This window comes from Macrotis lagotis, chromosome X, assembly GCF_037893015.1.
Source record: "Macrotis lagotis isolate mMagLag1 chromosome X, bilby.v1.9.chrom.fasta, whole genome shotgun sequence".
NCBI classification, from domain to species: domain Eukaryota; kingdom Metazoa; phylum Chordata; class Mammalia; order Peramelemorphia; family Peramelidae; genus Macrotis; species Macrotis lagotis.
Window position 1 is genome coordinate 39,984,358 of NC_133666.1, and position 23,184 is coordinate 40,007,541.

The 23,184-nt window shown below is 38.4% G+C and overlaps 1 long non-coding RNA gene across 27 annotated transcripts in view; it reads left to right on the forward strand.

Moving 5' to 3' along the window:
* LOC141503543 (uncharacterized) overlaps positions 1-23,184 on the forward strand; it is a 266,282-nt gene that overhangs the window by 170,737 nt on the left and 72,361 nt on the right. For all 27 annotated transcript variants that reach the window (XR_012472886.1, XR_012472877.1, XR_012472883.1 and 24 more), the window contains 2 exons: positions 8,925-9,064; positions 12,758-12,905. This is a non-coding gene — a long non-coding RNA (uncharacterized LOC141503543). The remainder of the gene's footprint in view (positions 1-8,924; positions 9,065-12,757; positions 12,906-23,184) is intronic.

Here is a 23,184-nt window from a genome sequence, read left to right on the forward strand (position 1 = left end):
TGAGTAGCAAAGAAACAGTCTAGACTGGAATCAGATTCCAAGTCAACAATATGGAATGCCAAACAGAGGAGTTTGTATTTTAGCCAATTTGGAGCCACTGAAACCTCTCAAGTGAACAAATGATGCGATCATGCTGATGATTTAGAATTGTCAATGTGGGAAGAGGGATTGGAGAGGGATGAGACTGTAGAGAGGAAGAGTAATTATAAAACTATTACAGTAAAACAGGTGAGAGATGATGGGTGCTTGAACTAGGGTCAAATCATTATTTGAGAAGTTAATTTAAGTTGTCAGTTAAATTGCTACTTTGACCATTCCACATACTCCATTCTGTGTTCCTATATTAGTAAGTAATGAGTTCTTGCTGAATTCTATGCAATAGGCAGAAATCCCAAGAGAACTCCCTCTGATGGACTTCTCGGAGAACATGGTCAAGAGTCATGCAGAATTGACAGGCATTGATAGATAAATGATTTGCTCTCCTAGAGCAATTGAAGTCTAGTCTATATAGGCTTACTCTAGCTAAATTCATCCAATGGCAGTAGAAAGATCAAGGGCATGGAAATGAGGGAGCCTAGTTTGCTATCTCAGCTTTGTCACTAATTAATTTTGTGACCTTGGGCAAGTCACTCCCCCCACTTTTTTACCCTGTTTCCTCATTTGTCAAATGAGAGTATTATATTGGATGATCTCTTCATTCTCTTCTAACTCTTTGATTAAGAGCTCTAAGGGAAGAAAGGCTAAAAGGTTGATATGAATGATTCCATCTTTCTGCATCAGGTAGACATGGTGATAGTGAAATTTGGACAGAATGCTGGAGAATTCACTTGATGTGATATTTAACCTAAGAGAATGGTTCGGTTAACCCAGCTATTCTTTTCCATGTAAGACTATAAGAGCCAGATACATGGATAAAAGTTGGAGGTGGAAAGGTAGTTATGGAGTTTGACCTTAGCTAGTGTAATTACCCACAAAGCATTTGGAAAGGAAATTGACTGTACTGCCCCAAAGTCTTTGGGGGAGGTTGGATAGATCCTACAAATAAACCTCTTCAGACATTATGAAAAACAAATCCAGTGTCTTAGTTGATTCTATAATGACTAACAATCATGTTTTAAAAGACATTCTACCTTTAGGAAAGTATAAGTATTTTACTTTGTTAGGTCTATGTTTCTGACAAGAATTCAATTATTATTTCTGTTGGGAGGCTGCTCAGAATTACAGTAGCAAGAAAAGGGGACTATTACCAGTGTCTTGTCACACATTCCTTCCATTTATATTCACTAGCAGAATTGGGCATTAAGAATTGACTTTGTAATGCAATATGCTGCAGAATGACAACATATTTGGGGGTATGAAAGTAGGGAGCCCTCATAGGTAGATTGATATGTAGGTATGTGTTTGTATATATGCACATTTATACTTTTATATGTATATACTTTTATATGTATATACATATGTATATCTGTATATCTGTATATACATATGTATATATGCGTGTGTGTGTGTGTGTGTGTGTGTCTGTGTCTGTCCCCTCACCACAGGGGACAAAAAGAAAAGAAGAGAAATGCAAAATAAAGCACAGGTACCCTGAAACAAATCTGCATAGTTATACAAAACAAATTTCCACACTGGCCATGTCCAAAAAATATGTTTCATTCTACACTTTGTGCCTATCACCTCCCTGGCAGGAGGTAGGGAACATTCATCATTCCCTGGAATCATGTTTGGATGTTGCATTCATCATCATTCTTGTGTCTTTCAAAATTGTCTTTAAATTGCTTTCATTTGTTTTTGACTCTGAACACTTAATTCTGCACCATTTCATACAATTCTTCTTAGGTTTTTCTGAAACTGTCCCTCATCTTTTTTTTTCCTATCACAATCATATACCATAATTTGTTTAGCCATTCTCTAGTTGATGTGCTGTCCCTTACATTCCAGTTCTCTACTACCACACACAAAAAAGGCTGCCATAAATACTTTTGTACATAGGGTTCCCTTTCCACTTTGTTTGATGTCTTTTGACTGTGGTGGTATTTCTGGGTCAAAGGGTATGCACAGTTTAGTAATTTGGGAGGCATAGTTTTAAATGCTTTTCCATAATGGTTCAACTAGGTCATAGTTCCATTTACAGTACATTAGGTCACCTTCCTTTTGTAATTCAATTTTGCCAACCTGATGAGTATGAGATGGAACCTCAGGCTTCATATGAATATTGATAGCTTGGATTTCTCTCTTAGAATGCTGGCTGTCCATATACTTTGATCATATATCATTTGGGGTATTCCCCTATTTTAAAAGCAATTCAGGAATCATAGTAAACAACAAAGATGAGATGAAAGATTCAGCCATTGAAAGGCCCATTGCCAAGGAGTGTGCTGACTCATGGCCCAAGATTGCATCCAGAGCCGATTCTCCTATAGCCCATTTATTTAAAAAAAAAAAAACCTTATTAAAATGTCTACCTCACTTTCCTAAAAGAAATTCATTCTGCCTTAGTGTATCCTGAAATTCCAAGCAAGGTCTTGAGAGTTCTTCCTCAGTAAATGACAGTTTTCTTTAAGAAATGAAATCCTAGAAAATGCTTTGTTCAAAATATCCCTCACTGGAGACTCAAGCCTAGAATTGAAGGAAGTTCTTGAAGCAAACATCTAGGAGTTTTAGATTTTTTTTTAGATTTTGCAAGGCAATAGGGTTAAGTGGCTTGCCCAAGGCCACACAGCTAGGTCATTATTAAGTGTCTGAGGCTGGATTTGAACTCAGGTACTCCTGACTCCAGGGCCAGTGCTCTATTCACTGTGCCACCTAACGCCCCCTATCTAGGAGTTTTAGATGGGTGGGAGGGGAGATGTGTGAAAAGAGCATTAAGCCAGAAGTTACAATATATGGGTTTGACTCCCATCTCTGCTGTTTGACCAACCTATGGAAGCTTGGGTAATTGAGTTTTATGATAATAGAAGCATTGATCTAGGATGGGAAGGAGACCTCTTTGTGCATCAATTTCTTTATCTGTATAATGGGGATAATAGTACCTGATCTGTCTACTTTATAAGGAGGGCTTCTTGAAAGAATCAAATGAGATGAGGGATGTGAGTGTGCCTTGTTGGCTGTATATCTGAATGTGAGGCATGGTATTTCTTTGGAGTAGAATGTGGAGCAGACAGAGCATTCAGTCAGGAGAGCTAGGCTGCTGATCCTGGCTCTAGCAATTAAGTTAGTACTATGCCCTTAGCCATGCTCCTTAACTCATTTGGCTTCCTTTTCCTTCTCTCTAAAATGTGGGAGCTGGACTCGATTATCTCCCAGATTCCTTCCAGCTCTGACATTGTGTTCTAGTAAATTGCTCTTTGGCCTGAGCTCCAGGGACAGGTGCTGATGGACTAGAAAGGAAGCATGTAATTCTCTTCCTCCTCTTTGATGGGAAAATAATGCCCATTTCTTTTCCTCTCCATTTGTTGTTCTTCTGTTTTTAAGGAAAAGTCCTTTCCCATTTTTTTCTGTTGGACTCTGCAGTGTCACAAACTTGGGATTGTTTGCGGTTACTTAGTCAAGATCTGCCTTTTCCAAGGGAAAGGAAAGGAAAGAGACACGCTCTACTCTGAATCACTTAGGTGATGACACATCCAGAGAGGCTTTGGCTAGGTCTGGTTAGGTATCTTAGTGACGCATATGGAATACAGACATCTTTGCTCTGGCTCAAAAAAAAATGAAATCAACACTGCTCATTTTATTGCTTTTCTGAGTGTGATACTCTATCTTCCTAGTTTTATCTCCTTTGTCTGATTAGACCCCAGATGGCTAGCTACCCTGATTTTATGTGCTAATAGGGATGAGGGTATTAAGGACTAACTCCTCTGTAATTGACTCATTTCATTCTCTCCCATATTTTCCATTGTTTCCCTTTCTTCTAGTACTTCCTCCAGGTGCTGTGTCTGGCTGTATGAGTGATTGATTTGGAGACTCTCTGACATGCTAGTGCATGGGGGAATAGATGCTTATCCAAATCAAGATTAATAAAGAACACAAGTACCTGGGTAATTCACAGATGGGTTAATCAGCAGCCAAATAATGGCAAGTCAGTGACGTCATAGGTGAAGTCTTTTGTGGGTTTACACACCTCCTCCTTGGGTAACATTCATTCTAGGAGCTTTTTTTTCATAATGGCAAAAACAGTCCACGGGAAACTAAAAAGTCGGAGGATAGAATTTAAATAAGGGTATGGTTTTAGATATATTTTCTATTACATTTCTGCTGGTTTGTAGAGCATCACTGAATATCATAGTTTGGATGGAGAGCCTTAGAAAATGTTGGCAGTACATTTTGAATCACATTTCCATATATCGGTTGTGTCATATGAAAAATGAAAAAAATGAAAAATGTAAATAATACAGTTAGTATTCCAAAAGATATTCATAAGAAGCCATCTGTTTTTATTAAGATGCATCAATTTCAGTAGAAGCAGGCTTTTCTTTCAGCATGTTATTCTGTCTGACTACTTTGTGCTGAAATGTCCAAGGATAGTTTTATCAATTCAGATTACAATATGGCTAGAATGCCTCTTTAACTCTGCTATTTATTTTCTAGTATAATTTGTGTATTGGGGGGGGGTGATTGTTGAAGACTATTAGGATAAGCATTTCTTTGATGATTGACTTCCATAGCCCCTTCAGTACTGTGAATTCTGTGAGTGTAATGAATATTTGAGGATAATGATATTCTCTGTGCTGATAATAGTACCTTGAAGGTATGTATTAAACTACATGGAGAGAGAATCTTGTATGGACATCTTTTTTCTTTTAAGATTTATTATTTCCAGGCTTGTAGTCACTCCCCTCTTCAACACATTTGTCAAAATGATCTTATTAATGTATAGTTCCAACCATGCCACTATCTTGCTTAAGACTTTTTTTTTTTGGCTCACTCTTACTCCCCATTTTACAGATGATGAAACCAAGGCAGACAGACGTAAAGTGGCTTGCTCAGGGTCACACAGCTAGGAAATATCAGGGGCAAGATGTGAATTGATTTCAAATGCTCCTGACCCCATGGCAGTACTACAGCTAGTAGTAAGTGACTGAAAACAGATAGGAGAAGATATTGATTTTTTTTATCATTATTTAAAGTGGAAGGACAAAGGCCTTTTTGCAGTTCAGTGAGATTCTAATGAAATCATCTTACTGACTTCAGACCATCCGAAGGGCCATAGTGGCCGAACCAGTAATATCCCCTGCTTCTTCATCTGTAAAATGGGAATGATAAAAGCCCCTATCTCCCATGATTGGTGTGAAGATCCCATGAGATCATACTTGTAAAAACTTCTTTGCATATAGTAGGTCCTATATAAATGCTCTCTCCCCCATCCCATAGGAGGTAGAGCCTGAGCTATGCCTAGAATGAAGCTAAAAGGGTACAAATGAGCAAAGAGCACATTTATATGAGGTGAGCGGGGCAGCCTGAGAGAGTCAAAGAAGGAAAAGCTAGAAAATTGACTACAGAGTACAAGAAGTAACCTCGTTGGTCTGGAACATAACGGAGTATAATGTGAAATGAAGAAAAGAAGGGACAAACTACTATTCCAATTTTGCAGATGAAGAAACTGAGACAAATAGGTTAAGTGACTTAGCAGGATCACACAACTAATAGGTATCTGAGGTCAGATTTAAGCCAGGGAAAATGTCTTCCTGACTCCAAAGCCAACATTCTATCCACTGCAATGCTCCCTAGCTGTCTCTGTAAAAATCAGTTGAATAACATTTGATTTTTGAAGTTATGGAGATATCTCCACTTGAAACGAGAGAAGTTAGAGTGAAGGGTAGCTGTTTTGAAGTATTTGAAGCCCCCTCTTATACCAAGGGGGTAAGATTTGTTCTTTGTTGTAAAGCTGAGCAAAACTGGGATTGAAGGATGTAAGATGCAAAGAGTCTGATTTTGGCTCAATGTGAGGCAAAACAAATGATCAGAACCACCTAAAAGTAGAATGTGAAGCTTCCATAGATGGAAGAAGTTTCCTGTAGTTGGAAGCCTTTGTTAGTGTGTTGTGGAGAAATTTCTTATTCAGGTATGGCTTGAACTAAATGCTCTTGAAATCCCTTCTGACTCAATGAATGGTCATATATGCCTTTTATGTTATGGCTGACAAATTGACAGCAATTTTTTAATGCCTACCTCTGTGGTGACTGATTGTTTTCCTGTCCACCACTTTTTCTTCTCTCTCTGGCTTTTTGGCAGGGGTTGGGCACATTTTGATAAGAATGAAATCTGCCATTTGCTTTCTGAGGCTTCCATTGTTATTTTCAGCTTCAGATTTTCTAATCTTTAAAAAAAGTTTCTTTTTCTTCTTGATTGCCTCTCCTCATTGAGTCTTTCTCTGTCTTGCCTCTGCCTCTTCAATTAGTCATATCTCATGATTTCTAGCTCTTGTTCTGCTCTGTGCGTGCTCTCTCTCTCTCTCTCTCTCTCTCTCTCTCTCTCTCTCTCCACTTTTTTTCCCCTTTTCTTAACAACTGTAGGGCAGTTGCCTAGAGACAAGTTCTAAGGATATTTTCCCCTGATAGTTTTGTGATTCCCAAACTCAGTGGAACTCCCTTAAGGTTGATGATTTTTCTCTTTTTTAAAAATGAAAATTATTGACTTTTTAGCATAACAAAGGTTAATTTTATAAAACTTGGAGGAAATTGCCCCCTCCCCCCTTTTCTTTTGTATTAGTTCCTTGCTCTGAGGATTGGGCAGCCCCAAAGAATCTCATTTGCAATAGATATAAGACTGTGGCTTCTCTTCACTGAATTTATGAACTTATTTGAAAATGCAGCCATGAAAATTGATGCGAATCTCATTTATTCTTTTGGTTTTTTTTTTTCAGGGGGAAAATTGGTGCTTTAGTTTCTCATTTATGTTATAATAAATTGAAAAATTTTAAAAAATTGCAGGCAGCTCTTACGTGGATTCCATGTGTATTTCAAAGTGAGAGTGGCCGTGCTCTCCCCCTCCCTTTTCCTGTCTATATATCACCCCTGTTTCTTCCTCAGAAGTCCCAAATCAGAGACTATGATGAACTGACATGACCAATTAATCACACCAGTTGAAAAAATATGTACTTGACAACATGCCTGGGGCTTGGTCACCTAGTCTTTCCTTGAACACCTGCAATGAAGTCAAGGGGTTTGGGGATAACTTGACTTGATTAGGAAGTTTTTCCCAGTAGATCTTAAGTATATATATATATATATATATATATATATATATATATATATATTTTTTTTTTCTTTTTCAGTCAAGTTCTTAGACCAATCATTCACAAATGTTTTCCTCCCTTTTTTGAAAATCAGAACATTTTCTTCCATCCTATAATGTCCTTACTATTGTATTTTAACATATTACTGTTACTAATTATATCTGTTCAGAGGCAATTTAGAGAAGCAGCATGTGTCAAAGTGGATAGAGTGCCAGGGCTGGAGTCAAGAAGAATGAGTTCAAATCTGGCCTATACACTTGCTAGCAGAATGACTCTGGACAAGTCACTTCACCTCTGTCTCTGCCCCAATTTCCCCATCTTATAAAACAGGGATTAATTAGAATAGCACCTTTCCCCCAGGGTTGTTCAATTGAGAAAGTATTTGTAAAGTGCTTTGTATATCTTACTGCATTATATAAATCCAGTTATGATTATTATTATTATTCTCATTCTTTCAGTGTCCGTGGAGGTGGTTCATCTGGGCCACATGACTTGAACTCTTTTAGGATAACTGGGTGCTCTCTTATTGTTTCCTTAGGCGGAATCCGAAAGACCTGGATTTGAGTCCAACATCAGTCAATCACCAATTAATCATCAAACATTTATTAATTGTTTATTTTGTGCTGGGGCTATAAAAGCAAAGCAAAAATAAGCCCTACCCTCAGGGTAGAGATGCTATGTAAACAAATAGATAAGTGCAGGGTACATACAGAGAAGGTAGAAGCCTTAGAGGAAAAGGCCTTAGTAGCTAGCAAATGGAACCAGAAAAAAAGGGAACCACTTAGTTGCTATTTGACCGGGGGCATGTCACTCCCTTGGAATCCCACTTTCTTATCTATAAAATGGGGGTGAAAATAATAAGCATTTACCTTATAAGACTGCTAGAATACGGCAAGACTGTTCTCAGCAAGTCTTCAAAGGCCCTATTAATGTTAATCGTCATCTTCAGCATCTTGAGCGCCCCTCCTGTGCTATATTTATTTGATCCTTCCCAGTGCGAGGGTCATTTTCCTGGCAAATCAAACAAGAAAAATAAGAGCTCAGTAAATTTTCAATGATCTCCACCCCCACAAACAGCACTCCAAATCCTGGGTTTTTTTATTCTTTTTCCCCCAAAATAAAATAAGACCAAATAAAATGCAGAAATTTTCTGGTTCTGTCTTCTGGCAGAATGATTCCATGATGTCCATCTTTAGCTGCTCTTGCTTCTAACTTCTGTATTGTTTTTTAAAATCTCCCTTGGTTCATTATCCTGGACTTGATCCCTTTAACTCATTCTTGCTTCTTTGCTTCTCAGACTTGTTTCTCCTTGTATTTAGATTGACATTCTGGAGAATGTCCTGTTTCTTCTGGGCAAGAGTGAATGCCCTTTACCATCTTAGACCATGAGATCCTTGCTCTCCTTTCTTTGAATCTTTTGGAATGGATCCTCCTAAATTGTAGGGTACTTATCTTCTCTACCCAAATAGCCATTGTCTCACATGAGCAATCCTGGCAAGAGTAACCACTTCAGTAGAGACTCAGGAAATCATTGCCAAATTGAATTGAATTCATAGGTAATAGGAAGCTATAGTGGAAAGAACACCAGGTCTGAAGTCAGGGAGACTCATCTGTTTGAATTCAAATTTGGCCTCAAACATTTACTTGCTGGGTGATCCTAACCAACTCACTTCCCCCGCTTCCCCCTCAGGTTCCTCGTCTGTAAAAATGAGCTGGAGAAGGAAATGGCAAACCAGTCCAGTGTCTTTGCCAAGAAAAGCCCAAATGGGGTCATGAAGAGTCACCCATGACTGAAAATGACTGAACAATCACAATAACAATGGTAGAAAGGCAAGTATCTTTAGCTCTTAAAGCAATCATTCCTTGAGCTGAGAGACCTTACTGTTAGGCACAGCTTCTCTAGCTCATTTTGAGTGATTTAAGAATATTACAGTCAGTTGGCAGCTCTGGAATGGAAATATAGATCTACCTTTCAAATTGTTCCTTATTGAATGATTGTTGAAGTAAAATCAGATATAGTGTCAATCTATTTACCCTGCTGGCAGAATCAAGGCTGCTCTACATTGGTAATTGCTTCCTAGAAATATTTATCAATATTTTATCATACATATGCCCCAAGTCAAAATATGAGATTACAAATATACAATATTTTATGTTAAAATCCTGACTCAAGGGATAAAAGTAATACTAACCTCCCAAGTTAGAGAGAACACAAAATCAGATTGATTTTTTTTTTAATGCAAGAATGTCGAAAGTGTTCTTTTAATTTATTTCAAACATGTTTTGCCCTAAAATAAATAAATAAATGTGGAGTCGGGGATTCATACTCCACAATGAATCTTAGCTACCTCACATAACTCTAATCTAGCAGAATGGTCACCTTCAGGAATGACAAGAAAGAATTCTAAGGAGAAGATATTGATTTTTTTATCATTATTTAAAGTGGAAGGACAAAGGCCTTTTTGCAGTTCAGTGAGATTCTAATGAAATTATTATATCTATTTTCTTTCCAAGCCAATTCTGGTCTCATCGGCTGGAAGTGCAATTGGTAAGATAATAAATATTTTTGATATGACATATCTGAAAGTTCATAATGATCTTGTCATTCATAGATTCATCTATAACCCAAGAATACTTGCTAAATTGGCCTGCATAGAAGGAGGAAAGTGGCCATGAGTGAGATCTGGCCCGGGAGTCCTCTTACCATTTAGGGAAACAAACCAACAGACAATATGCTGTTGTCAAATGTGAGAAATAAATAGTGAGCTTGGCTCACTAAATTGGACATAGAAATGCAGTTAGAGTCTACCTGTCACCCACTAAAAGGTTAAGAAAATGGTCCCCAGGCATCCATAGTTTTCTGACAAAGCCAAACAGAGACATCTGGAATTATTCCCACAGGCTTTAGGGAGATGAGAGGTTTGAACAACAAAAGAACTCTGGCTAGATCTTCAAAGATCTATACATTCTGTCATGTCCTTTTTTCACAATTTGGATATTGGCTTTGAGCACAACTGGAGTTGGCATGAGAATACTCAGAATGCAATGTCTCATACTAGCTAGGTGGTTTAGTAGGTGGACTTCGGGATGGGTGGATTGGGCATGTGAATATGTTCGCCATGGTATGGTCAAGTTTGGTGTTTGACCCACTGTATAAGTCATGGCTACCAGACTGGAATTTGATCTTATACCCAAATAGGTTGATTGAAAATTAAGGATCCAACTTGCTGCAAATGAATGGGTCTGCTATAAAAACAAAACAAAATGCTTTTCTTTACCTCTAAGGGAGGGGGCTTGGAAGATATCCATCCTCTCAAAGTTCTAGATTGTTCATAGGAAGAATTGACTCAGAACCACTTGCTGCTTCACAGTGAAAGGGCTGGTTCGCTCTATCCCCTGCAAGTATCCCAGGTAACAGGACAATCCCAGCTGTCCCCTTCTCCCCCAAATCTCTCAATACTATACAATGTGTGTGTTAGCAAGGGACCCACCTACCATAGCAGGCAGCACACTATGAACCTGGGCTGAGAATGGCTGTGCTATTTATTTAGCAAACAACTTTTCTACTGTAATTACTGAGAGAATTGGAATGAAAATGTTCTAATTAGAGAGTGCAATTTACTCAACATAAAAATAATGGACATTTTGGAAATATCATGACATTATCTAATTATGTATGTCCAGAAAAGAAGATTGGTTGCTTATTTAGAGGTACTATTAACCTTGAGATAGAAAAAGAACACAAAAGGAATTATGGAAAAACAAGATTTAAAATTATAGATTCTGAGCTGGAAAGGTCCTTTGAGGACTCCAAAGTCCAACCTCCCTCATTTTAGAGGTGAGAAAACACAAGCCCCAAATGGGTAATTAACCTGCTCATAGCCACACAGTTAGCACATGTCAGAAACAAGCCTCAAATCCAAGTTTTCCTGGCACCTAGAGACAGCTAGGTGGTGCAGTGGACAGAGCAATGGACCAGGAGCCAAGAAGGCCCAAGTTTAAATCAGTCTCCCTGTAACCCATTACATTGTGAGTTCCTTGAGAGCAGGGCCTGTCTCCTCTTTATATTTGAAGCCCCAGCACTTAGCATAGTGCTCAGCACATAGTAGGCACTTAAGAAATGTTTATTGATTGATTGACCCTGGGCAAGTTACTTAATCCCCGTCTGCTTCAGTTTCCTCATCTGTAAAATGAGGGTAATGATAGCACCTGAGATCACATATTTTCTAGCTGTGTGACCCTGGGCAAGTTACCTAAATCTATTTACCTCAGTTTCCTCATCTTTAAAATGATCTGGAGAAGGAAATGCCAAATCACTCCAGGATCCCTGCCAAGAAAACTCCAAATTGGGGGCAGTTAGATGTTGCAGTGGAGAGAGCACTGGCCCTGGAGTCAGGAGGACCTGAGTTCAAATTTGACCTCAGAAACTTAATAATTACCTAGCTGTGTGACCTTGGGCAAGTCACTTGACCCCATTGCCTTGCAAAATCCAAAGCCAAAGAAAACCCCAAATGGGGTCATGAAGACACCCAAATTACTGAACAAATAGATCAGACATCATATGAGTATTTTATAAATATTATCTCATATCTTCTCAACAACCCTGGGAGGTAGGGATTATTATCATTTCCATTTCACAAAGAAGGAAACTAAGACAGACAAAGAGTATATGACTTGCCCAGAGTCACACAGCTAGTAAATGTTCATGGTCATATTTGAACTCAAATCTTTCTGACTTGGGACCCATGACTCTATACATTGCACCCAGCTGCCTTTGCAAACTTTTTAGCTCTCTATAAACTGTTTCCTAAACCTTCTAATTAATGTAGAAGAAAGAAATCCCTTTGTAAGCTTTGTTGGGGTTTTGTTACTATTATATTATGCTCTAATCTCTGACATTTGACTTGTAGGGGGATAGACATTTTGTGTGTGTATATATATATATATATATATATATATATACACACACACACATACACACACACTTATATATGTATTTGTACATATATGTGTATATCAACATATACATAGATATTTCCTCCTGTAAACATGCATGTATGTTTATATATAAATATGATGATGATTGAGTTTTTTGGCCTTAATTTTTGAAGAAGACCATGACATCAGGGAGGTGATCTATGACAAGTACATGAACTGGATTGGAGGGGGTTGTTGTGGTAAGTCACCAACCTCACTTTCTCCTCCAGAGCTATCTGGGTCCAATGGTCAAATAGGAATCAGGAAGACTGGAGATGTCCCTGGATGCAGGGCAATCAGGGTGAAGTGACTTGTCCAAGATCACACAGCTGATAACTGTCAAGTGTCTGAGGTCAGATTTGAACTCATGTCTTCCTAACTCCAGGCTTAGTGCTCTAATTCACTGTACCAGAGTACTTGGACCCAAAGTCAGAGCTATTCATCTTCCTGAGTTCAAATCTGACCTCAGAAACTTGACTACACACAGACTACTAGCTATGTGGCCCTGGGCAAATCTCTTAACCCTGTTTGCCTCACTTTCTTCAGATATAAAGTGAGCTGGGGAAGGAATGGCACACCAGTATCTTTGTCAAGAAAGTCCCAGATGGCGTCATGAAGAGTAGGACACCACTGAAAAATGACTGAACAACAACAAAATCCCTAGGACTCTAGTCTCTTAAAGACTGCCTCACAGGTACCTGGATCCCATATATAAATGTATTTAATGTGTAAAAAGTTTTAAAACATTACCCACTTGAGGGCAGCTAGGTGGCGCAGTGGAGAGAGTACTGGTCCTGGAGTCAGGAGGACCTGAGTTCAAATCCAGCCTCAGATACATAATAATTATACAGCTGTGTGACTTTGGGCAAGTCACTTAACCCCACCACCTTGCAAAAACTAAAAAAAAAAGTTACCCACATTCATGAACATTTGAGACTGAGGATAAATTAAATAGTTCTAGCTTTTTGACCTTGGGCAAGTCATTAACCACTCTGAACTTCAGTTTTCCTTATCTGTAAAATAGGAATAATCCCTTTCTAAGAGCTAGGGATATAAAAAAAATTCCTCATTCTCAAGGAGCTTAAGAGGACAAGAGGAAGCAATATATAAATTCCTGGCAGGCATCCCTCAAGAAGTGGATATCTAAACCCTCCTCAAAGACATCTTTGAGGGAGAACTTAGTCTGGGGAACATACCACCTAGTCCAGTTTGGAAGACCCCTCTGTGTGGGACTCAAATTCTTTACATTGTGTTGTATTTCCACTTTGGATGGATGCAGAGTCACATGGTAAATGTGTTTGAAGGAGAGGTCCCAAAAGGACCCTAGACTTGGGAGCCAAAAAGGCCTTAGAGTTCATACCTATATGGGATTGGCCTTGCCTTCCATTAAACAAAAACTCCCAAGCCTTGTTCTCCCCCAGTCTTCGATTTCTTTGCATATAAATGATTTAGAAAATTGTCTCATCTTACTCTCACTTTATGTAGATGAAGGTGTCTGTTTAGTTCACAGTAATTGTGATCTGCCCCATTTCCTCTGATAATATTAGTAAAGGACTTGGCAGATTCTAAATGTTTTGAGTTGTCTTCAGTTCAAGAGCCTTGGAGAACAAAATACCTGCGTCTTAAGAAACAACACTGAAATCTTTCAGGCTATTAGAACCAAAAGACCCAAATCCTGCATTTCTTCTGAGTGACCTGAATTTTCAAAAAGGCCTTCCTGGCCCCTCCTCCATTGTCATTTGTAGGGGGTTTAAATGGGGGACCACCAGCTTCAGCAGGGTTACTTTAAGGAACCATATTTCCACCATCAACAACTGACACTTCCTGATCTCTCCATACTCTTCATTTCCTCCTAGGACCAATGGCATGCTCTTAGGAAATGTCTAGCCAGGTCCTTGGCTGCAATGTGGGATCATGGGACTAAAGATAACAAACGAAGCATTTTAGCCCAGTGACCCAACAGAGCACCATGTGACACTCTAGCTATAACCCAAGAAAGCCTAGGACTTTGAGGATTTCATACATTCTTCTTTTCCATCACCCCATGGGAGCCATAGTTCTTTTCTCAGCCTCTCAGAGATTTTCAACACTGACCATCAGGCTTCAATCAGCATCTTCTGGAGAGAAGCAATTTGGAATATTAACTATTACACATCAGTGGATCCTCCTGATGAATACTGCTTAGAGCCTCCATTATTCTGTGATGGATATAGCAGGAAAGGGGCTGAATTTGGATTTCTTTGGTAACCTCCCCCTAGGAATACAAGTTAGCACTAACATAGACCATTGAGAGGTTAAACAGTTTGCCCAGCATCTGGTAGTTGGCATACATCAGAGATGGGACTTAAACTCAAGATTTCCTGATTTTCAGATTGGCTATCTATCCACTGCGCTGTGTTATTTATCTTTGTCAATTATCTAAGGTGTCCCAATAGTCAGTGCAATTTCAAGATTTAATAGCTATAAACTGAACTAAGAGTTTTGATATGTAGGCTGAATTTGTAGGCTGGGTTTCTTTGTGGGCCAGTGGGGTTAAGTGACTTGCCCAAAGTCATATAGCTAGTAAGTATCAAGTGTCTAAGGCCAGATTAGAACTTAGGTTCTCCTGACTCCAGAACCAGTGCTATATCCATTGTGCCACCTAGCTGCCTCTGCATTTTTTTAAACAATTTTAAACCTTCAGGAATGAATGGTTTATTTTCCCACCCCTGTAAACATGTGACCTGTGAGCTCCTTTAGCAGTTGGTACTCACTCCTCTTATGTCCACCTTAGAAAGCCTTTAACAATTGGTGAAACATAAAAGTGGACCTGCCCCGCCCACTGCCACCCCCTGTAGCCAATCTGATGTCAAGCCTTTATTCACTTAGCCAGGCTGGTCTTCAGGTGACAGATATAGGGACTTATCACTGAGCAGTGACTGCTGGTGACTCTGACAACTTTTCATCTTACAACTTGGGAGCTGCCTGGAAGAGCCCAGGGATAGTGAGCATCATTTATCCTATACTAGCCTTTCTCTCACTTCTACACAGCTCATAAAACCTAACTCAGATGGCATTTCCTCCGGGAAGTTTCCCCTCATCCCCTTGCCATTCCAAAGCATTGTGCTTGATACCTCTCTATACTTAATAATTCTGTGTATTAGACTTATTTGGAGTTTCTCTCCTATTTTCCTATGGAACCATAAATCCATGAGACAACTGTAGCACCTAGCACAATACTCTGTACACAGTAAATAATTTGCTCAATCATTTCTTGCTAAATTGAAACAATATGGGCCACTAGGTGGAGCAGTGGTTAGAGCACCAGCCCTGGAGTCAGAAGGACCTGAGTTCACATTTGTACTTAGACACTTGATACTTAACTAGCTGTCGGGCAAGTCACTTTAACCACATTGTCCCACAAAATACCCAAAATAAAATAAATTGAAACAACAATATTCTCTAGCATCTATGAAACTCTTCAGGGTTTGCAATGCTTTTTTACATATATCTTATATCAGCACTATAAACTGTAAAGGTAGTTGCTATTGTCTCCATTTTACAGATGAGGAAACTGAGATGGAGGGAGGTTAAGTGAATCGCTTAAGGTCACACAGCTAGTAAGTGGCTGAGGCTAGATTTGAACCCAATTCTTTCTGATTCCCAGTTCAGCCCTCTTTCTACTGAACCGACTGTCAAGAATCAAACCCTACTTGATGACTTGGGATCATGATTTTAAAAATTGTACAAACCTATAATATAATATGATGTCCTCAGGGCCTATTCAGTTAGGTAAGATAGATTGTCACTCAACTAAATTTCTATGAATCTGTCTCTGTCTCTCTCTGCCTCTCACTGCTGTCACTTGTTTTTTTATTACCTTTGTATTTCCCCTTAGCAAGCTCTTTCCTTCTTCTCTTTTGCTTCTTTCAATTTTTTTTAGGCTGAGAAAGAGAAAGTATTTGCTAGAATTGTATGGAAAAGTAAAGGCCTGAAAGATGTTCCTTTATGTAATAGACATGAGCTTCAGCTCAGGCTTTGTATATTATGCCTTCCTTGCCCAGTGATTCTGTTTCATTTAGTTTAGAGCTGGACCAGAGGATTATATAGCTGCCTCCTTTTTTTATTTTTTACATATGATGAAACTGAGGCCTAGAGAGGTTGTAAATAGCAAAGATGGGATCTAAACAGAGTTCCTTTATCTGCATAGCCAGTGCTCTTTTCATTATAGCAAGTCACCTCCCCTCCCCACTTCCTGATGCCCAGTTGTGTCTCTTGAGGGTAGTTAAGATTGCCAGGTAATTAAGATGGTATTTCTTTCTTTTCTGATTTGATTCTTTATAACATAAACACTTTTTTTCTCTCTAAATTATCCATCTCACTAAAAAAAAAAACAAGTGAACATTATACTATTTCATTCTCTTGCCAAGTACGGGGTTTCAGGAACTCATTCAATGAAGGAATCATTGGTTTATGTGGAGCCTTTCAACTTCTGGGATCGATTGTTCAGTGAAGTCATTTAGATGTGTACCACACAGTCAGCAGCTAGTAAGTGTCAGAGGTCAGATTTGAACTTAGGTCCTCCTGACTTCAGGGCTGGCACTCTAGCCACTGTGCCATTTAGTGCAGCACCCCCCCACACACACTCAAATCCAGGTCATGTGCATGTCATGGCATCTCCTCAATGATGTCATGGCCTTCAAAAACAAAAGACAAACATCATCACCCAGTTAGTATATACTTATTAATAGTGCCGATGTATGTCCAAGATTTCAGAATCGACAGATATTGAATATTTACTATGGGCAAGGTACAAAAGAGCATTCTGGGAGGATGAAAAGAAGATAAGACTTGGTTTCTGCCCTCACTGGCTAATGTAGACACTTTCAATAATTGAGAGAGAATAGAAGATCATAGATAGAACAGGATAAAAAAGTGTTAGAAATTAGGAATCTGAAAACTCTGAGTTCAAATCCAGTCTCAGATATTTACTAGCTGTGTCTAAGTGAAGCCCATAGCCTCATTCAGACTCAATTTTCTCAACTGTTAAAAAATGGGTTGTTATGAGGGTGAAATGAGATATTTGTAAATCTCTTTGCAAGTCTTAAAGTGTTAGATAAATATTAGTTATTAGGATAATGGTTATCCCATTGTTTGGGCATAGATTATACACATGGTGTGATGATCTCATCATCTCCTACCTGGTTTGAAAAGCCTCCTGAGTGATCATCTGCCACCTGGTGTCACACCATTCTTCTAAAAGCACAAACTTGAGGCTCCTTCCTAACTCAGATAGCTCCTCAGATAGTGGTTCTTAACCTGGAATCCATAGATTTCAGGAGGTCCCTGAATGTGGATTGGGAGAAAAAAATTTATTTTTCACTAATTTCTAATAAAAATTTAGCATGTCCTTGAATGATTTAAAATCAAGAAAGAGTTCAAAGACTTCACCACACTGCCAAAAATAGTCCTGATCCCTTGCTCTATGATAAAATACAAACTCCTCGGGCCTTCAAGTCTGGCTCTAGTTTACCTTTCTGGGCTTAATTCACATTACTCTTTTCCCAGTGTCCTATGCCTTTACTTCCTGTAATGGAATTGGGTATTCTCTTTCCCACTCCCTTTCTATTGTATTGGCTGTTCCTTACTTCTCTTCAAGGTTCTACTTAAGTCTTGCCTCTTACACAAGGCCGGGTCCTCCTGCCCCACCCCCTTCAGTGGTTAGTTCTCTCAATCCCTTCCCTCTTAAATTATTTTGTACATATATTTTGCATTTATTTCTCTGTATACATATTATATTGTATCCTTCCCACCCCTCCCAGCCCAGCCCCAAGAGAACATAAGTTCCCTGAGAGCAGAAACTTTTTAATATTTGGCTGTGTATTACTAGGAGCCTGCCCATAGCATTCGCTTAATAAATGCTCATTGAATTGAATTGAGTGAATATCCTAGTCCCTTTACATTTGCATATTTTATATTTGCCCTTTTCCCCCACTCTCTCCCCACTCTGCAGGGTCTAAGGAGAAGTAGAAGTTGACATAAAAAGGATGGATTATTTCCTTAATGTACAGTTCAGGGTTTTGAACTTGCTAATTAACAAAGAAACTCATTATATGTATGGGCAAGGTAATATGCATAGCCATGCTGATAACTTTTAGTTCCTATCTTTCTTTTATTTAAATTTTATTTATTTAAGGCAGTGGGGTTAAGTGACTTGCCCAAGGTCATATAGTTAGACAATTAGTAAGTATCTAAATCCAGATTTGATCTCAGATCCTCCTGACTCCAGGGGTGGTGCTCTGTCCACTGTGCCACCTAGCTACCCAAATTCATATCTTTCATACAGTTATTGTATATCAACTCCCATTCTTCAACTCTGGGGCCATCTTTGAAACATACCCTGCCTTTTCCATCTCTTGGTTTTTTTTGGGAAATGATCTCTCCCTAAGGTCATTCCTAGGCAATGGTAGATGCAGACCCTATAAAGGTACATATTCTAAGAAGGACAGCTTCCTTGAGCCCGGATTAAAGAGGCCTCCAGCTTTCTTCTTCTATCCCATAGAGCACTGGTCTTGGAGTCAGGAGGACTGGAGTTTGAATTTGATACTTACTAGCTATATGACCTTGGGCAAGTCACTTCACCCTGACTGCCTCCCATTCAGGGCTATCTCCAGTCATCATGATTCCTATCTCGGGGAGAAAGTGATGCTGGTGACTTAGCACACTCCCCCTCACTCATATCCAAGTCATGTGCTTGTCATGGCATCAGCTCTCTGATGGCTTGGCCTTCTTTGAAAATAAAGGACAAACATTATTATTTTGCATTTTATCACAACCTCTTTAACATAGGGTCTGTCTGGTTCTCTTTCCAAGTGTGTCTAACAGTCCACTCGCTCAGTTGGGATGGGCTTCCCCAAGTTTCCATTGAAGCCATGATGAGTGAGCAGCAGCAGGAGTCTTGCCCAATCAACTCCCTTGGCAGGAGTCTGGAAATGGCAGCCATCTCGTAGAATTGGTCTGTTTTTCTGATTGCCTTGAGATTCCTTATACAACTCTGTTGCTCCGAGGAGGAGGTCAACAGGTCTGGTTGAGATGTACCCAAATATTCTACCTCGTTATATTTAGCACCTCAAGAGCATATATTTGTCACAAGAGCTTGGAAAACCTCAGAGGAAAGCTCCCAATCCGGTCTACTGTCTGCTACTAGTGTTTACTTATTGCTAATGTCATTATTACTCAACATAATGATATTTCAAGATGACACAAGCTCTGGCTAAGGCAATGGGTAACAGACCAAATGCTTACATGAAACACGTGGGTTTAATGTTTTATTTTTGTTCATATTAATATGATGACATTTCTCTAGCACTTGGCAGTTTGCTCACTGAAGCCGTCTGAGATGTATAATATAAATATTCTTATCCCCATTACACAGATAAAGAACCTGAGTTTCCAAGAATTGAAGTGATTTGTAGTTAAGATAGCCAGGACTTAAACCCAAGTTTTCTGACTGATTCCTAGTCCAATGCTCTTCTTAAATACTTGTGAAAATTCACAAACACATCCACATGTATTTATATACACATGAGTATATATGCAGATGGGCAGTGTGGTGGCACAGTAGATAGAGCACCAGATCTGGAATCAGGAAGACTCCTCTTCCTGAGTTCAAATCTAGCTTCAAGATACTTACTAGCTTTTTGGTCTGGGTAAGTCACTTCATCTGATTGGTCTCAGTTTCCTCATCTATAAAATTGGCTGGAGAAGGAAATGGCAAACTACTACAGTATCTTTGCCAAGAAAACACCAAATGGGCTCATGAGGAGTAGGACATGACTGAAAATGACTGAACAACAATAACAAATTTATGCATATATGAAATTCTGAACTTTACAAATGCCACTAACACATTTATTTATGCAAAGAAAAAAAAATATTGTACCTGAAACCATGAATTCTATTCTATACAGGTTTTTTAGGTATATAAGAAATTCAGCATGGGACAGCTAGGTGGCGCAATGGATAGAGCATTGGCCCTGGAGTCCGGAGGACCTGAGTTATAATACAGCCTGAGACATTTAATAATCATCAAGTCACTTAATTCCATTGCCTTTCAAAAACAAAAACAAAAACAAAACAAATTCAGCACTTCAATTTCTAAGTTGTTTTGTTTTTATCTCCCTCAAATGCAATTGCAGCTAGCATCTATGTACAAGTTTTACAAAGGGCTTTACAAATAGTGTGTCATTTGATCTCATGACAATCCTTGGAGGTAGAGACTACTGTTGTTTTGTTTTTTGTTGGTTTGTTTGTTTGCAAGGCAATGGGGTTAATGACTTGCCCAAGGTCCCACAGCTAGGTAATTATTAAATGTCTGAGATCAAATTTGCACTCAGGTCCTCCCGACTCCAGGGCCAGTGCTCTATCCACTGTGCCACCGAGCTGCCCCAAGAGACTACTATTAAGTCATTTTTTACAGATCAGAAAACTGAGACACAGAGAGATTCCATAGTTTGCCTTGAGTCGCACAGCTGATATGTGTGTGAGGCTAAATTTGTACTCTAGTCTACCTGATTACCAGGCCAGAACTCTATCTACTGTATAAATACCTCTGAATCATTTTCAAAAAAATGACTTAGTGACCCTCTGTTTTTCTTTTTCTTTTGTGCATCACTCTTACTGCCCTCCCTCCTACAAAAACAATTACACTGGGGCAGCTCGGTGGCGTAGTGGATAGAGCACTGGCCCTGGAGTTGGGAAACCCTGAGTTCAAATCTCACCTTAGACACTTGACAGTTACTAGCTGTGGGACCCTGGGAAAATCACTTAACCCCATTGCTTCAAAAACCAAACAAACGAAAACCAGTCACATTACTTTTAGCAAATAATCATAGTCAAGAAAAATATACATAAACCAGATTCAAAGATCTTTCATTCTTCTTGAGTCTCTCTTTATCAGGGGCACATGCTTTATTATCAGTCTTTTATAGTGTTGATTGACCACTGCATTGATCATAACTGCATTGGGGTTTTCATGTATTCATGAAAATACAGAAGTTTTCTTCTAAGGCACATTAAAATTTTGGTGTAAAATAACTACCCATTGCTACATTATCTAACTCTTTCTTCTGGAAATTTCTCAAATATAATTAAGGTAAAACAAAGTTTTAAAAAGTTGTTCAAGATGAAATTCCCACATGCTAGAAATCGTAAATACATAGCCTTTGGACATGCAAATATTACCTTGTAGTTTTTGCCACCATATCTAACAATTCTTTTCTATATTATAACTGTTAATGTGAATTTCTTAACTGAATTTCTAAAAAAGTTCATATTCTATGTCCAGAGGGAAAATAACCTCATTTTGGGGGTGGCAGGGATGGTCCTTATGAAACTCCCAGTATTCAGCTGGAGCATAGATTTAGATGGTTCCTTTATTCTGTTCAAAACATGCTCTATCGTACAAAAGTAGTATTATTGATAATATTTAACCACAATTGATCATTAAATTATATGTTTAATCTTATCACCTAAACAAGAGGAAATATTTCATTTACTCTGGTCCTTGACCCTTTGACATAAGAAGACAGTATTTCTTGACACTAAATTCTGCTATTGAATGACATAACTGACTGACTGTATTGTCATTTTGCATCTAGCTTATTGAAATCTATTGCCCCTACCACACCTCTCCTAAGTGTCTTGGCACTATCATTTAAAAAGAAAAGTTTTACTGATGCTGTTGTTTCTATTTCCGTTATTTTTCACTAACAGAATCTTATTAGTGATATTTAGTGCAAAGTTTATTCCCATTCAGTGTTTCTCCCTTTCTTGCAATTCCATTTATTTTGCTTGTTCGTGAACTTCTATATTTTATCTAATTGAAATGGTTTCATTTGTTGCTTGTGATCACTTCAGTTCTTTTTTGATCACGAGTGTTTCCTCCAGCCATAATTATGAAGGAGATCTCCTTCCATTCACTTCTCTCTTTTTAAAAAAAATAATGTGATCTTTTTATATTCATTTTCCTTATTCATTTAGAACTTGATACAATATACAGCATAAATTGTTCATTTATTTCTAATTTCTGCCGCATTGCCTTCCATTTTTCTAAATAGTACTTGCCCAATAAATTGTCTTTTCACTAGTAATTATGTCCCTGGGTTTATCTAACACTGAACTCACTTTATTATATAGGTTGCTCCACTGATCTACTGTCCTGTTTTTTTTTCTAGTTCCTACTAGATTATCTTGATGATTACTGCTTTGTAATATAGTTTGAGGCTTAGTGATGCTATTTCCCCTTAAGGAGAATTCTTCAGAATATAAAAGCTCATATCATTATGAAAAAAGTTTTCTTCATTATTATTCTAATTCTCTTAGACCTTTTCTTCCTCCAAATGAATTTTGTCATCATTTTACCTAGTTTTGTAGAGAGTACCTTTTATTATTTGGTACAGCCCTAAATCTATAGATTAATTTGGGTAATATCAGTTTTATTACATTGACAAAACCCAATCATGCACACCGTTGATCACATATTTTATATTTTAATATGCAGAGTATAAGTGACTATGATTTACTGAGCTGTCATATGTTACAAATTTCTCGAAGCCGTTTTCCTACACACTTCTCTCCTTTTGTCTTATTTCTTCCTTTTTGAAACTTAATTTTCTTCCCATAAATCCCTGATTCCATTCCATGTTCACACATCACTCTCAGTCGCTAAACTCTTCTTCATCTTCCAGTAGAGAGAATCAAATATGGATGACTGAACAGGGGTTATCAGCAACCAGAGATAGTTGCTGGAAATGTCTTCTTGGTTCTTAGGCTGAATGTTACTAATCATCAGGACCAATGGTACCTTTTTACTTGTGTTCATTTTATGATAAAGCTATCTTTGGCAAATATGTTGTGATCTTTTTTGAACATTAAGGACAAAACATTATAATGTAGAGTGTGGAAGACCAAAGGTTTACGTGAGATATTTCAGA